The 14,241-nt window shown below is 53.5% G+C and overlaps 1 long non-coding RNA gene across 1 annotated transcript; it reads left to right on the top strand.

Annotated features, from left to right (window-relative positions):
• Nucleotides 1-12,841: 12,841 nt before the first annotated feature.
• Nucleotides 12,842-13,567, top strand: LOC105739061. The gene is made up of 3 exons (XR_001114924.2): nt 12,842-12,922; nt 13,067-13,129; nt 13,258-13,567. It is a non-coding gene; the product is annotated as an uncharacterized LOC105739061 (long non-coding RNA).
• Nucleotides 13,568-14,241: the final 674 nt, after the last annotated feature.

Raw genomic sequence — 14,241 nt, 5'->3', positions numbered from 1 at the left:
GAGGGGGAGCCGGCCGCCCGTGCCCCAGCCAATCAGAGCTGCCTGGCCCGGCCCCCAATTTGGGAGTTGGAATGGAGAGGGGGAGGAGGAGGGAAGGGAGTCCACCCCACATCTCCCCCCTTCGCAGCTCTGCCTCCCCAGCCCCCCAGCCCAGCCTGGGCCAGAGGTGCTGTGGTAGGGGTGCAGCTGGGTCCTCAGAATGGCGTGGGCTAACCAGTGGGTAGGGGTGCCCCTCTGCTCTCTTCCTGGGACCTCCAATCTAGAGGAAGTAGAACTGGGGAGCTGGGTAGGGAGACTTCCAAAGGTGGAAGGGTTGGGGGTATTGGGGAGGGGGTCCTCCTGGCTGTGCCCCAGTCGCCCTCTGACTTTCCTGGCAAGAGCTAAGGGAGGGGCATAAAGAGGCCAGCTGAGGACCTCTCCAAAACAGGGGAAGCCGGGAATTAAAAAGATGTGCCTGTTTGGGGGTGTCTTCTGGTGTGGCTAGGGGATGGAGCTTAGGAATATTTGGGGAACAATTTACAGATTCCTTTCTAAACATTAAGAATCAGATATCTGAGGGAGGGGTGCAGGCAAGGGAGATTTAATTTTGAGGATGTCAATTCTTCTGCTGTGCTCCAGGACAGAATCAAATGCCTTCCTCCAAACCCTAGGCATGATTGAGAGACGGGGTGGGGAGGCTGAGGTGCAGGGTGAGAAACATGACTAGGTGGTCTCTCCAGAAGAAAGCTTTGGTGGTTGGATGATGGAGCAGCCAAGGTAGGGGTGGGGGATTCTAGGGACACAGAGGTGGGGATTGAGGCTTGCAATCCCCTAAAAATTCATTCCCCAAACTCTTCCACCTCAGAGTTGGGAAGTATTTTTAGTGGGAGGCCTGTGATCATTGGTGACTTAGAGAAGAGTTTTGTTTGCCATGGCAATGGCCAGGGGCTGCTTAGAGACCCTCCTACCCAGCACAGTCAAACCAGAGAGAACCTGGGTGGAGGGAGGGCACTTAGCTAAAGAGGTGTCTTTCTGGGAGCTGCATAAAGCCCCTTCTCCCGTTGTACCTGGACTCAGTGTTGGGGATGTATGGGATATTTTGGGTGTCTGGGTGAAACTTGCCTTTGGAGGTGTGGGATGGGCTGCAGAGGATGATTGACTTTATTTTAGGGGCTACTTCCCACTGCCTCCTCTCTTTCCTGAAAATCCTGGTCATTGCTCTCTGCCTTAGGAACCAGAGAGAATCATCTGTACACTCTGAAAGGGGCTGGGGACCCGAAGGACAGCAGGCTATATCTAGGGAAGATGCCTCTAGAACGCCAAGTCCTGTCTTCCTCCACGTCCCAATCCCCCAACAAGGCTCTGCCTCAACCCCAATCTACCTCGTCCTGAGAAACTCTGTAGGGCTGAGAGAAGGCCTGGGGGTCTCCTTGCAGTGCCCTGTTCATTTCTCTCCCTCCTAAGCAGCTCCCCACCCCCGGTGCTCCAGAGCTGCAAACGTGGAAGCGGGGAGTCCCGCCTCCCCCAAACCGTCCAAGATTCCATTGCCTCCCCCCGCCCCTCTCCACGCCCTCCCCCAGCTGGTTTTGTGCAACGAAGGCAAAGGGGAAAAAAAAGGAACAGAAGGGGAGGCAGCCACGTCGGCTGGCCGTGGGCAGCCAGGATGAGCGGTGCGGGTGGGGCAGCAGAGGGAGACTGCAGGGGCTATAATTAAAGGGAAAATATAGAGTTTCCAGAGAGGCAGGGCTGGAGACAGCAATGGAGGGATGGACCTTCATCAATTATCCCGACCATGTGGCGGCAACTTGTGGCCCAGGGTCTGCCCCCGCCTAGTGCCAGCAACTGCAGGGCAGGACTGGGGGGCTGAGGTGCTGAGATGGCAGTTCTTGAACCCGCCAAAGTCCTGCCCTCTACTGGGGGTCAGCTCCAAGAGACCGCCTCCCTAATAGGGGACAGGGGTTCTGTTTTTGGAGGGAACAGACATTTAGAGTGGTGGTGTAGGGCAGGGTGCCACAGGGCTTGGTAGTATGAGGGTTAGTGACCTGTCCACCTCCTTGCTTCTTGGGTTTTCGTAGCGAGAAGGGCTCCTGCCTGCAGCTCCCCGCCCCTCCCCATATGTTTCCCATCCAGGCTTTCCCACGCCCATCTTAAAGAAGAGTTGAAACCTCCGAGGTGTGAATTGGGAGTTGCTACATCATGGGCCTGGGGTTCTGAAGGATATTTGGGGATCCCTGGTATTGGGGTTTTGTGTACCTGGCGTGTGACAGCCACCACCCCAATGTCCAGTTCCAGGCCTTCCTCCCAGGGGCCGAGGCAGACAGTTTCCAAGCAACCTTTACACGTGGCATGGAGCTGAGGCTCAAGGCCTCCCCTGCCACTCTTCGACTTAAAACGCTTGGCGGGCGCCCAGGCCGAAGATGTGTCTTTAATTTCTGCAGTATGACAGTGAGAGGAAGAATGTGCTTGGGGTCTCCTCCCAGCCTGGCTGGGCCTTCCTGGCCAGGACTGAGGGCTGCAGACTGGGGGGATGGGGGGTGGGAGGAGGAGGGAGCTTGTGCCTGTGAGAGGAGGAGACGCCACCTCATCTTTAGGAAACTCTGAAGCTCTGGCTTCTTGTGGAATGTAAGACTTTGTCCGGCACTTAAAGTGGGGGGGAGCAAAAGCCAAAATCTCCTCCCCACACCCCCAAGAAATGGTAAAGTCATCAGCAGTTAGGGAAAAAAAATTCCTTAAGAAGAAAAACAGAAAGAGGAAAGTGCTGAGCTCTGAGTTCTCTCCTTCTCCAAATTTCCCCAAGTGCCCCCCAACACCAAAGAAGGAGGGAAAAGGCCCCCACCCTCAGAGCTCCTCAGGCGCCCCATCTGGACTCCATGGTGTGGGACAAAGGAGGAGAACACACCTGGAAGAGGTAGCCCAGGTGTTGTGCACCTGGTGGGGGCATGCACCCCTGCCCTGCACAGCCGGGTCACCCTTTCCAGCTGCTGCAGCCTCCAGTTGAGGTTCTGTTGCTCTTCCCCCAACTCCGATTCTCCAGAACGCTTCTGTGCCCCCACCTCTAGCCCTGGACTGATGATAGAGAGGGGGTTCCTAGGAGAGGGGCTGAGGAGAGAAAAGGGTGGGGTCTAAGAGTGGGGGTGCAGTGAAGACCCCAGGATGAAGCTCTCCATGAGTCTCTATTATGGAGCCCTGCACAGTTCCTGTTGAGGGAGCCTGGAGCAGAGTCTGGGGACAGACCCCGGGTGTGTGCTGGCCCTTCTTCTTCCCTTGCTTTAGCATTGCACAGTTGGAGCCCTTTGCTAGGTTCCTCAGCTTCCAGGTACAGCTCCGCTCTTCTATGCCTTAGCCCCAAACCCAAGTCCTCCAGCCTCCTAGGATTTCCCTCTCTCATTTCCTCCCTCCTTCTTTCCTTTCCAGGGTTAGTGGGAAGATGATGAAGTAGGTTTTGTCTGTGCTGAGTGTTTGAAGCCTGTGAGACATCCAATTAGAAACATGGAGGAAAGCCTTGGGCGCCTGGGTCAGGAGTTCAGAGGAGAGACAAATGTGGGTCCCAGGACGATGGTAACTGAAGCTGGGGTTGTGGATGGTGTTGTCTCAGAGAAAGCATGGAGGGAGGAGTGTGGAGGGGCTGGCACTGAGCCTCGGGGACCCTCAGGGTGTAAGGGCTGGGTGGAGGAGGAGAAGATAGGGCAAGAGTGGCCAGATAAGGACGGCTGGGTGAGAGGGATTGGGAGGTCATGGGTGCAGAGGAAACAGATGGTACTAGAAGGAAGTAGAGTTATATGCTGCAGAGAGAACTAGTATGGTAAGGAGTAAAACGTTCCCTGGACTTAGCAGAATGGTGGTGATTGATCCCCACAGTGTGAGCTGCTGTGGTGGAGAGATGGGCAAGGAAGCTGGACTGGAGTGGACTAAGGAGTGTGTGGGAGGCCAGGAAGCAAGGTCAGAGGGCAGCGACTGGGAGGAGGAGTCTGGCTGTGGCAGGAGTCTAGAGAGGCTTCTCTCCCCTGCTCTTTCTCTTTCTTTCCATCCTGGATCCTGCATTCCTTTCAGGCCCCTGCATCCCTCCTCTGTCTTCCAAGCTACTTTGCTGCTTTCTCCAACCCCCTCTGTCTCCAGAGCTCCTTTTCTGGATCTCACTTGCCTCTTTCGCTCTCCTTCCCCCTTTCCTTTTCTTCCCAGGTGACCCGAGCCCTCAAATGTCCACAGCCAGGCCCAGCCTCCCCCTCATTCTCCCCTAGAACAAGCCCTCATTGCAGGCTCTTGAAGATGAACCTTGTTTTCTAGTCCTGGACGGATCCCACCCCATTCTCTGCCCCCCGCCTCCACCACCCCCACCCCAGTCCTAGGAGGAGAACTTGGGAGCTGGAGAAAGAAGGGCTGGGGGCATGGCCCCAGGTGACACGAGGTCTGTCATGGCCCCAGCTCCCAGGCCCTCTCCAGCCACCCCACCAGGTCCCAGCCAGGGTAGCTGGCAGCTTTTCTGTCACATCCCTCTCTGCTCCTGATGTCTGGAGGCAGGGTAGTTCTTCTTAAAAGTTGGCTTTGCAGGGCGCGGTGGCTCACGCCTGTAATCCCAACACTTTGGGAGGCTGAGGCAGGCGGATCACCTGAGGTTGAGAGTTTGAGACCCCAGCCTAGCCAACATGGTGAAACCCCATCTCTACTAAAAATACAAAAATTAGCTGGGCGTGGTGGCATGCGCCTGTAGTACCAGCTACTTGGGAGGCTGAGGCAGGAGAATCACTTGAACCCAGGAGGCGGGGGTTGCAGTGACCCGAGATCACACCATTGCACTCCAGCCTGGGCAAAAAAAGCAAAACTCTCTCTCAAAAAAAAAAAGAAGAAAGAAAGAAAGACAGAAAGAAAGAAAGAAAGAGAGAAAGAAAGAAAAAAGAAAAAAGAAGAAAGTTGGCCCCATGAATTGATTGAATATTTATACCTTTCTGGTTTGGTTCAATTCTGTGCCTGTTTTATCCCATTTACTTTTCTCCATTCCTTTCTTCCTTTCTTTTTTCTATTCATTTACCTTTTCTCTCCCCCACCCCCAACCTCTCTGCCTTCAAATTTTTCTCTTCATGCATTTTTCTTCCTTTTCTTAGTTTTTTTTCCTTTCCTTTTCTTTCCTTGGTCTCTGGCCCATTGTCCCACTCCTTCACCCACATATTTTTTTCTCCCTCCCTCTCTTCCTCCCTTATTCTCTTCCGGTATCTCCTCTTCCCCAGTCCCCAGTTCTCTGGTGCCCATCCTGGGGGATGGTGCTCTGCCGGGTCTCCTCATACTGTAGGCGGGCAGGCAGCGTTCGTGAGATGCTCCAGGGGAGAAAGAGCAGCAGCCATAGGGGGCGTGGCCAGGGGGGTGGGTGGTGCAGGGCTTGCATCACAGCCAGATGTCTGGTTGCCGTGTTGTGTTTGGGAGATAAATGCCAGGGTTCCTTTGAATCCTGAATTTAAATAAAAGAAGGGGGTGCTGAGGAGAAGCCTCTGTTGGGCAGAGGTACCTTCCAGATCTTGATCTCCTTCCTTGATACCCAGCCCCCACAACCCCCACTCCAGGTAAGCCTTGGCCACCGATGTCTCTTGTCTTCCGCTTCTGCCCCAGCCACCAGTTCTTCCTCCTGGCAAACTTCGGATTATGGAGTTTCAGGGCGGGTTGTTAGGCAGGGGTCCTGGCAGAGGGCCCCTTTGGACAGTCTGGCTCGGACACAGAAAGGATCCCGTATGGATAATATGACCTCGCCTTCTTCCCAAAAGCCACCTCCACCCAATTTTGCTAAGGAGCTACATTCATTTGCTGATAAATTCATGCAACAATAGTCACGTGCCAGGCACTTTGCTGGGTACTGGGCATTCAATGGTGAGCAGCACAGACCCTGTGTCTGCCTGATGGAGTTTGTGTCTGGTAAAGACACAGACAGCAATGATATCACATGAATAAACGTGGAGGTGCAGCCATTAAGGTTACTAAGGAGAAGAATGCAGAGCTTTGAATGGGCAGACATGACAGAGGGTCTGCTCTAGTCCTGGAGCCCTAGGAAGGCTTCCCTGGGTAGGCTGATGGGAAAGGATAGGAGGCAGGGTGGAGAGTGATGGGACCACATATGCAAAGGCAGGAGGGAGCATGGCGAGTGCTGGATGCCCAAGGAATTCAGGGAAGGCCAGTGTGGCTGGAGCACCACAGGCAAACGCTGGGTAGGCCAGAGAAGCCCCATCATGGGTGTAGTTTGCCTCCTTTGAGCTATGGGCCCCAGCAGAGGGCCTGAGGCAGGGGAGGGTCACAATCAGGTCTGCATTTGTAAAAGAACGCCATGGGCACTCGATGGAGTAGGTACCTGCAGGAGGAGGGCTGTGGGCGAAGGTGGAGGAGCAGCTGAGAGGCTGCTATACTTGCCCAGGTGAGGAAGCCCCGGTAGGTGGGAATGGAGACGGAGAGAAGAGAATGGACTTGAGAGCCCTTTGGGAAGCAAAATTTACAGGTGCTGGGGTTGGATTGGATGTGGGGTGGGGGTGGTGAGGAACAGGGATGACCCCGGGCTTCTGGCTGGGCAAGGACCCTGCTTGGGGGACAATATGCTGAGTTTGGTGCCTGTTGCCGGCCCTCTAGTTGATCCTATTCACTGAGTGGTTACTTCAGGCCTTCTGGGGCCAGCCGTGTGCTGGGGAGAGCTCTGGGGACAATAGCTCCTATTCTGGGAGAGTGGGGAGCCAGGAAGAGGAATAAAACACACACAAAAATGCCCCTCACTTGAGGCAGCACTGGCTGTGTGATTTTGAGTAAATGCTTCATCTTGGAACTTCATTTCCCCAGTCTGTGAACTGGGGTAGTAGTGAGACCACCTTGCTGGTCTATGTCTTGCTCAGTAAATGGAAGCCTCTAGACACAAAGGATGATGGGAGTGCCAATGAGAGATAAGGAAGGCTGCATGGAGGAGGTGGCTTTCCAGCCAGGCTTGGGAGGGTGGGTGACAGGGTTCAAATGCAGGGTTTAAATGGGAGGAAAGGCACCGCCCAGCCTGGGAAGCTTGACACAGATTGAGTGAGAGACAGACAGACAGACAGAAAGAGAGAGAAGGCCATGAGCAGAGGAAGATAAGGCTGGAAAAGCAGGCTAGGGCCAACTTCTAGAGGCCTGGGATTCTGGGGGAAGGAGTTATACTCAGTGGTGGCCATAGAGAGTTGGTGACTGCCTTTGAAAGGAGAATGGTTGTGATCCTTTTGCTGAGAACTCACCCAGAGGACTTATACCTTGGTGAGAGCAGAAGGACTCAAGTTAGAAGGCTGGGGCCCTTAAAGGGAGGGAAAGATTCGAGGAAAGTATAGATGGGTTGGGAGGAATTCATGGATATGGAGATGAACAAACAAATGGGGCTGGGAGCAGGTAAAGAGGTAGACCAGATAACCCCTCCAGAGTTGCGGTTTGACCTCTGCTGGATCCCAGAGCTTTAGAGTCTCTAGGTGGAAATATCACAGAATAAGAGACATTCTGCTGGAAGGAAATTTGGAGTTTATTCTGTTCTCCCCTCCTTGTACAGATTAGAAAACTGAGGCCCAGAGAAGGAAAGTAGCTGCCAGAGGTCACAGAGCTGGGATTGGGGGATCAGAGGTAAGAACCCTGTGACACTTCAAGAGCCCAGGCGGTTGGGGCTGGGGAGCTGGCAGGGCCAGGGAGGTCACTGACGATGGTGGCGACAGCATGACATGGGGATCCCACATAATCCCAATTTGGACCTAGGAGGACAGCCCAGGAGAGCTGCTCCCCAACTCTTAGCTGAGCCATGTGGCCAGAGGGGGAAGGGAGCCTGGTGGGCAGGGAGGAACTGCCACATGGAAAAGCCTTGATGCGAACCATCTGGCCTGGGCGGGCGGAATGTGGGCTGCAGGGAGGGGAGGAGCAGGAGACGGGAAGGAGGCCATGGTGGGCGGGTGGATGGCGGGTTTGGGCTGGGAGTGGCCTGACCCGGAGGCCCCTACCTTCCAGACTGCTGCAGCCCAGATGCCTTCGCAGCCATGGCCTGGCCCATCCAACCCGCTGACCTCATTCCCAGCTCCCCTCCCTCGCAAGCTCCCCCCTTGCCTGCCACGTAGACTGGAGGCTTAGCTGCATCTTCGCTGGAGGGAGGAAGAGCAGAACACAGAGGCCCTGAGCCCAGAGCTCTGCTGGGTCAGGCTGGCCTGGGGAGAGCAGCTGTGTTCCTCAAGCGCCCCCCATGACCAGGCTGGGCCTCAGTTTGCCCTCCTCAAACCTGAGGCCCAGAAAGTGGAGGGGACAGAGGTCATGGGAGAAGCATGACAATGAAGTGGGTTGGAGTGGGCGAGAATCAGGTGGGGGCTCTCAGGTCATTGTAGCCATCCCCCTGCCTCCTCAGGGCAGGAGGGTGCTAGGATCAGACCCAGAAAGGGACAGGGGCAGGACATTCCTCCTCTTTTCAAGCGTTCACAAGAAGAAGAGTTCCATGGTGGTCTAGGAGGGGGTCCTCTGTAAGATCTAGTCTTCCTACTTCTGCTGTGTGAGGACCACAGTATGTGGCTAGGATGAGGTGGGCGATACACTGTCTTCCGTCTCTCAGCTGCTCTCAGGGACCTTTGCTTCAATCCTGTCTCCAGGCTCTGCCTCTGACCCGTGCCTCCCCCTCACTTTGCCTCCCTGCCCCCCAGGGTCCTGGGTCTCCAGCTGCCCCAGTTGAACAGGGGGCTGTCCCTGCGGCTCTCAAGGCATTCCGGGGCTGTGAGTCATTGGGAATGTCTGTTCTGGCTGCAGCTTCCCTCTCCTGACGTGGACCCTCTTTCTCCTCCTCCCCCACAGTCAGGGAGAGGGTGCCTCTCCCAGGCAGGGGGCTCTGAAGTGGGGGAGGAAGCCACAGGCAGGCCTGGGATGAGGTCTTGCTCCCCGATTGCCATCGGAAGGGGGCTTCGAAGACTTGCACGCCCCTCACCCAGACTCTACCTTCCCACGGCAGATAGAATTCCCTGACTTTCTCCCATTTCCCAGGTGGGGACACTGAGGAGAGGCGGAGAGGGGAGGGCCTGAATTTGGGTGGGCCCAGGTTTACCCACTCCCTTTTAGGGCTCAGCTTTCTCAGACTAGGAACCTGCCCAAGCGTCCTTCTGAAGGGCCCTCCCCGCATTCGAGGCTGGATCTGGCAGAAAAGCTGGAGAGGCTCTGCTGCCCGCTCCAGGGATGACACGTCTCTGCTGGGTGGGGAGTCCACGTCCGCAGAAAATGGGGAGGCCACGTGTCCGGACCCTTCCCGCAGAGCCCCTGTGCCCTGCAAGGCTGCCTCCCACCCCCCTCTGCCTCTCTCCAGCAGCCCTGGCTTGCCCCCTCCCTCTGACCTCAAGAAATAGCTGGAGGGTGGGGGGAGGGGACACTGAAGGGAAGATGAAGCTAGGAAAAGCTCCTCTCCGCCCCCTCCCAGCATGTATGGGCATTTCACTGCCCATCAATGAGCCTCAGTTTCCTCAACTGGAAAATAAGGGGGATGAACAGAAAAAGTCTCCACCCATGGGTGAGTATATGATTCTCTCTGCACTGTCAGACAGACTGAGGCACTCATACCCACTCAAACCCACCTGCGCTCTCACACACATTCATTCATTCACGCATTCACGGATGCACACTTACACACACATCTACAGGCACATGTGGCCCTCTGCCTACTTTGGGTACAGCAGATCCCCACAGTTTCTGTTTCCCTCTTTTTGACAGCCCACCATTTCTTCTCTCATTCCAATCATACCTCCCCCAGCCCCCACCCCACCCCCTTTAGTCACCCTCTTTACATTTTTCTACTCCTGGTTCTCCCCCTCTTGAGGTCACTGGCAGGGCAGTGAGATTTGAACTTCAGAGTATCAGACCTCTGACCTTGCCAAAGACCACTCTGACTATCTCCTAAGGCTCCTTCTGAGTTTTGGGTGGGAGGGAGTCTGAGTGAGGAGAAGAGAGCTGAGAAAGGCTGGTTCTTTCCTACCCAACTGGGGACCTGCAAAAGGGTGCCCTTCACTTGTCTTTCCTGAACATTATGAACATTCGCTTTCCAACAAAATCTGTCCCACTGACATCCAGAGGCCTCCTCTGAAGTGTGATCATTTTAGCAGCTTGCCCTGGCTGTTGCCCCAGGTTGCACCCTTCTAGGAACTTCCGCCTGAGGGAGCCTGGTCAGAGCTCAGGAGGGACTGTTCCAGGGGATGAGATATCTGCTGGCCAGGAAAGGCGTGGGAACTGGGCAGCGGAGCACACCCTCCAGACCCGGCCCAACTTCAGAATAACAACAAATGATTGTGCCAGGCTCTGCCGTAAGCACTTTACACCTTTGTACTCCTCCAAAAGCCCTCTGAGATGGGTGCTCCAATTGTCTCCAATTTCAAAGGAGGAAAGAGAGGCACAGAGAAGTCAAGTCAGTAGCCTGAAGTCACAAAGCTAGCAAGTGGCTGAGCTGGAATTCAAACCCAGGCAGCCTGGCTTATCTGTTACTCCCAGCTGGTCCAAGGGACCCAGGATGGTCCAAGGGATGCCCTCCCCCTTCATCTAAAGAAGTGGCTATTTGCACAAACAGGTTTCCATCTGTGTGCATGCCTGGAAAGGATCACAGGATGACGTGGCTGGAAACTGACCACAGGCACCACCAGTAGTTGGAAAGATCAGAACAGAGCTGCCTCCCTCCCTTTTGCTGAGGAACTATTGTGAGCTGACCACACCACACATGACGTCTCATTTAATCCTCACAACGGCTCTGGGACGTCAGCCTTAATACCTCTATTTTATAGCTGGAGAGTCAGAAGGGCCGAGGCGTTGCGCAAGATCCCCTTTCTCGAGCTCAGAAAGAACCCAGGTGTCCCGACAGCCAGATCAGTCTTCTCTCATTGGTCCACATGTCCCCTATTTCCAAATCTACATGGCTTCTAGACACACACAGCCACATACAACAGACCATGCATAACGTTGGAAAGAATTACAGCTCTTGGCTGGGCGTGGTGGCTCATGCCTGTAATCCCTGCACTTTGGGAGGTCGAGGTGGGTGGATCACCTGAGGTCAGGAGTTCAAGACCAGCCTGGCCAACATGATGAAACCCTGTCTCTATTAAAAATACAAAAAAAATTAGCTGGGCGTGATGGCGGATACCTGTAATCCCAGCTACCCAGGAGGCTGCGGCAGGAGAATCGCTTGAAACCAGGAGGCAGAGGTTGCAGTGAGCTGGGATCGTACCACTGCACTCCAGCCTGGGCAACAAGAGCAAAACTCCATCTAAAAAAAAAAAAAAATTACAGCTCTCTGTAGTGTTTGAAGAGGCACTTTGCACCTCCTCACTGACAATGCCCCAGGAAGGGCTTATGCCCATTCTGTTGTGAGGGGAAGCCCCTTGCTGGGGCTCCCCCCTGGCTGGGAAGTGGTAAAGCTGTGAATCGATCCCACATCTGCCTGGCCTGGCCACAAAGCTAGAGCTCCTCCTACCCTCCAATACCACCTGCCACCCTCACTATCACCAGCCCAGAAGCACCCCCTGCACACACCATATCCCCAGTGAGCACAGATGCATGTCACAGACAGGAAAATCACACTCGTGTAGTACCTGTACGACACAGGCTAAGGGCTTTTTCGTGTTTCCTGTGTGCCAGGCCCTGTTGTAAGGTCCGTGTAGGCATTAGCTAGATGCAAGGCCACAACAGTCCTAGGATGTAGGTTCCTTTAATATTCTTATCCTCATTTTACAGGTGAGGAAACTGAGGCTCAGAGAGGTTAAGTAATTTGCCCAAAGTCACACAGCTAGGAAGTTGCAGAGCTGAGATTCGAACGCAGGCTTTAACCACTGTGCTATGGCCCATTCTCTAATATTGATTGCATGCTACTCATTCAGTCAGTCATCAACTATTACTGACTGCCGTGTTGTGCCCAACTCTGCACAGGCCCCCGGGACGGCTCTTCCCTGCCCCCTCCTCCTGACCCAGCCTGGTGTGTACCACATGGTAGATGGGAGCTGTACCTGCTCTCACTCTCCTTCTTTTCCAGAGATCCTCCTCCCCTGCAAGCTGGCGCATGTGGATTTTGGCTCTGTTTGCCTTTGACCCCTAGTGAAAGAAAATACTGAGGTAACGCCTGACTGGGGAGCATGGACACAGGGAGACGCAAATGGGGTGCCAGCTGGGGCCAGGGCAGGGGTGGGGGATAGGGTGGGGAGTGAGGGGAGGTCTGGGAGCAGGAATCTCTCTTCGCTTCTGCCTGCATTTTAATCATATACTAATATCTATTATTTTTTCTTTCTTTTTTTTTTTTTAGACGGAGTCTCGCTCTGTCACCCAAGTTGGAGTGCAGTGGCTAGATCTCAGCTCACTGCAACCTCTGCCTCCCAGGTTTAAGCAATTCTCCTGTCTCAGCCTCCAGAGTAGCTGGGACTACAGGCGCGTGCCACCATGCCCTACTAATTTTTTGTATTTTTAGGAGAGATGGGCCTTCACCATGTTGGTCAGGCTGGTCTCGAACTCCTGACACCTCAGGTGATCCACAGGCTTCAGCCTCCCAAAGTGCTGGGATTACAGGCGTGAGCCACCGCGCCCAGCCTCATATTTATCTTTATCACTCCACTTCAGATCTTCCATATATGGCTCTGTGTGTCTCCTGTCTTTCCCTGTCTCCTCACTGCTTTTCAGCTGGTATAGACCCCTGTGGGGACGACAGATCAGAGCTTGGTCACCAATATGGACATCTATGTCTGAGCAGGGCCCACTCCCCGGGGGCCCATCAGCTCCATCCCAGCACCCTTTACACTGGCCTTCTCTTCACGAAGGACCACAGGTCATCCTCAAGCCTTCCTCCCAGGCTCTCCTTGTCCCTGAATACTAATGTCTAAAGGTCAGTCCAGCTACCACCAGTGTGCATGTGATGTGTCCCATCTCCCCTTCAGATTGGAGAAGAAGCTGTGTCCCTCCCATCAGACAGAGGGTCTCCTTAAAGGTAGGCATTGCATCCACTCGTTCAGACAGAGAGCTCTCGGAAGTCAGGGAGTGTGTCTCCCATACCAGATTGGGGTTCCTTGAGGGTATAACGTAGGTTTTCCCATCAGACTAGGAGCAGGCCTGTGTCACCTCCTTCCTCTAGATTCTCCTGGTCTCCAGCTTGGGCTCTGCTGGAAAGAAGAGGAAGTATTTAGCAACAATGAAGGTATGATGCCCTCCCCACCATCCATCTCTCCCTCCAAACCTGTTCAAACTGGAACTTTAACATTCACCCCCAATCCAGTAAGCTCAACTTCCTTGAGTCCCTCTTCAGTCCTGTCCTCTCTTTCCCAGGTGGGTTCTTACTTCCCTGAGGCAGCCAGAGATAAGAAAAGACCGGAATATGAATATCCAGCATTCCACAAAGAATCCTACAGGCAGGGATATTGCCCAATCCCCAGTGCCTCGCATCCCAGCTCTATCCAAGATCCAAGCTTGATATCCTCCTGAAAGACTTCCTGAATCAGGTCACCAACATGGACATCTGAACTTCCAGAATCAGGTCACCATCTTTCTTCTCATCTCTGGATGTATTTGGAGCTCATTTGTCTGACGGTTTTTGAATGCTAATTTTTTAAAATAAACTTTTACAATTTGGGTTTAATAATTCTAGATTTACAGAAAAGTTGAAAAGAAAGTACAGAAAGTTCCCATATATCCCTTATCCAGTTCCCTTAATGTTAACATCCTACATCATCATGGAACATTTGCCAAAATGAAGATGTCAACACTGGTGCTTTACTGTGAACTAAACTCCAGACTTTATTCGGATTTCATGAATTTTTCTCCTAAGGTCCCTTTTCCGTTCCGGCATTCCATCCAGGATATCACATTGCATTTGGTGTTTGTGTCTCCTTGGTCTCCTCTGGTTCTTGAGAGTTTCTCAGTCTCTCCTTGTTTTTCATGACTGAAGTTTCAAGGAGTACTGGTCAGGTATTCCATAGAATGTCCTACTGTTAGTTTTCAGCAGTAAAAGCCTTTCCTCAAACAAAACCTTCTGCAGAGTCCTAATCTGTGAACAGATAAGAATGGAGTTGCCATGGTCACAGCAGTGATGAGAAATGATCCCCTGAATATGAATATCCATGGAACCCCCTGAGAATTATAAGAAACCCCCAGGATACCATGGAACCAAGTTTGAAAACCATTAATTTAGGCCAAGCTCTGTTCAGTACTTGGTTTTGAGCTATAAAACCCTAGCCAGGGAATTATAAACTACATCTTACATATTTCTGGTGACAGGGCCACCACAGTTTTTTCTGTTTGTTTGTTTGTTTG

The sequence above is a fragment of the Nomascus leucogenys genome, unplaced genomic scaffold (genome assembly GCF_006542625.1).
Source record: "Nomascus leucogenys isolate Asia unplaced genomic scaffold, Asia_NLE_v1 Super-Scaffold_258, whole genome shotgun sequence".
NCBI lineage: Eukaryota > Metazoa > Chordata > Mammalia > Primates > Hylobatidae > Nomascus > Nomascus leucogenys.
The sequence above is the reverse complement of the archived record's forward strand: the minus strand, read 5'-3'. Positions and strand labels throughout refer to the sequence as shown.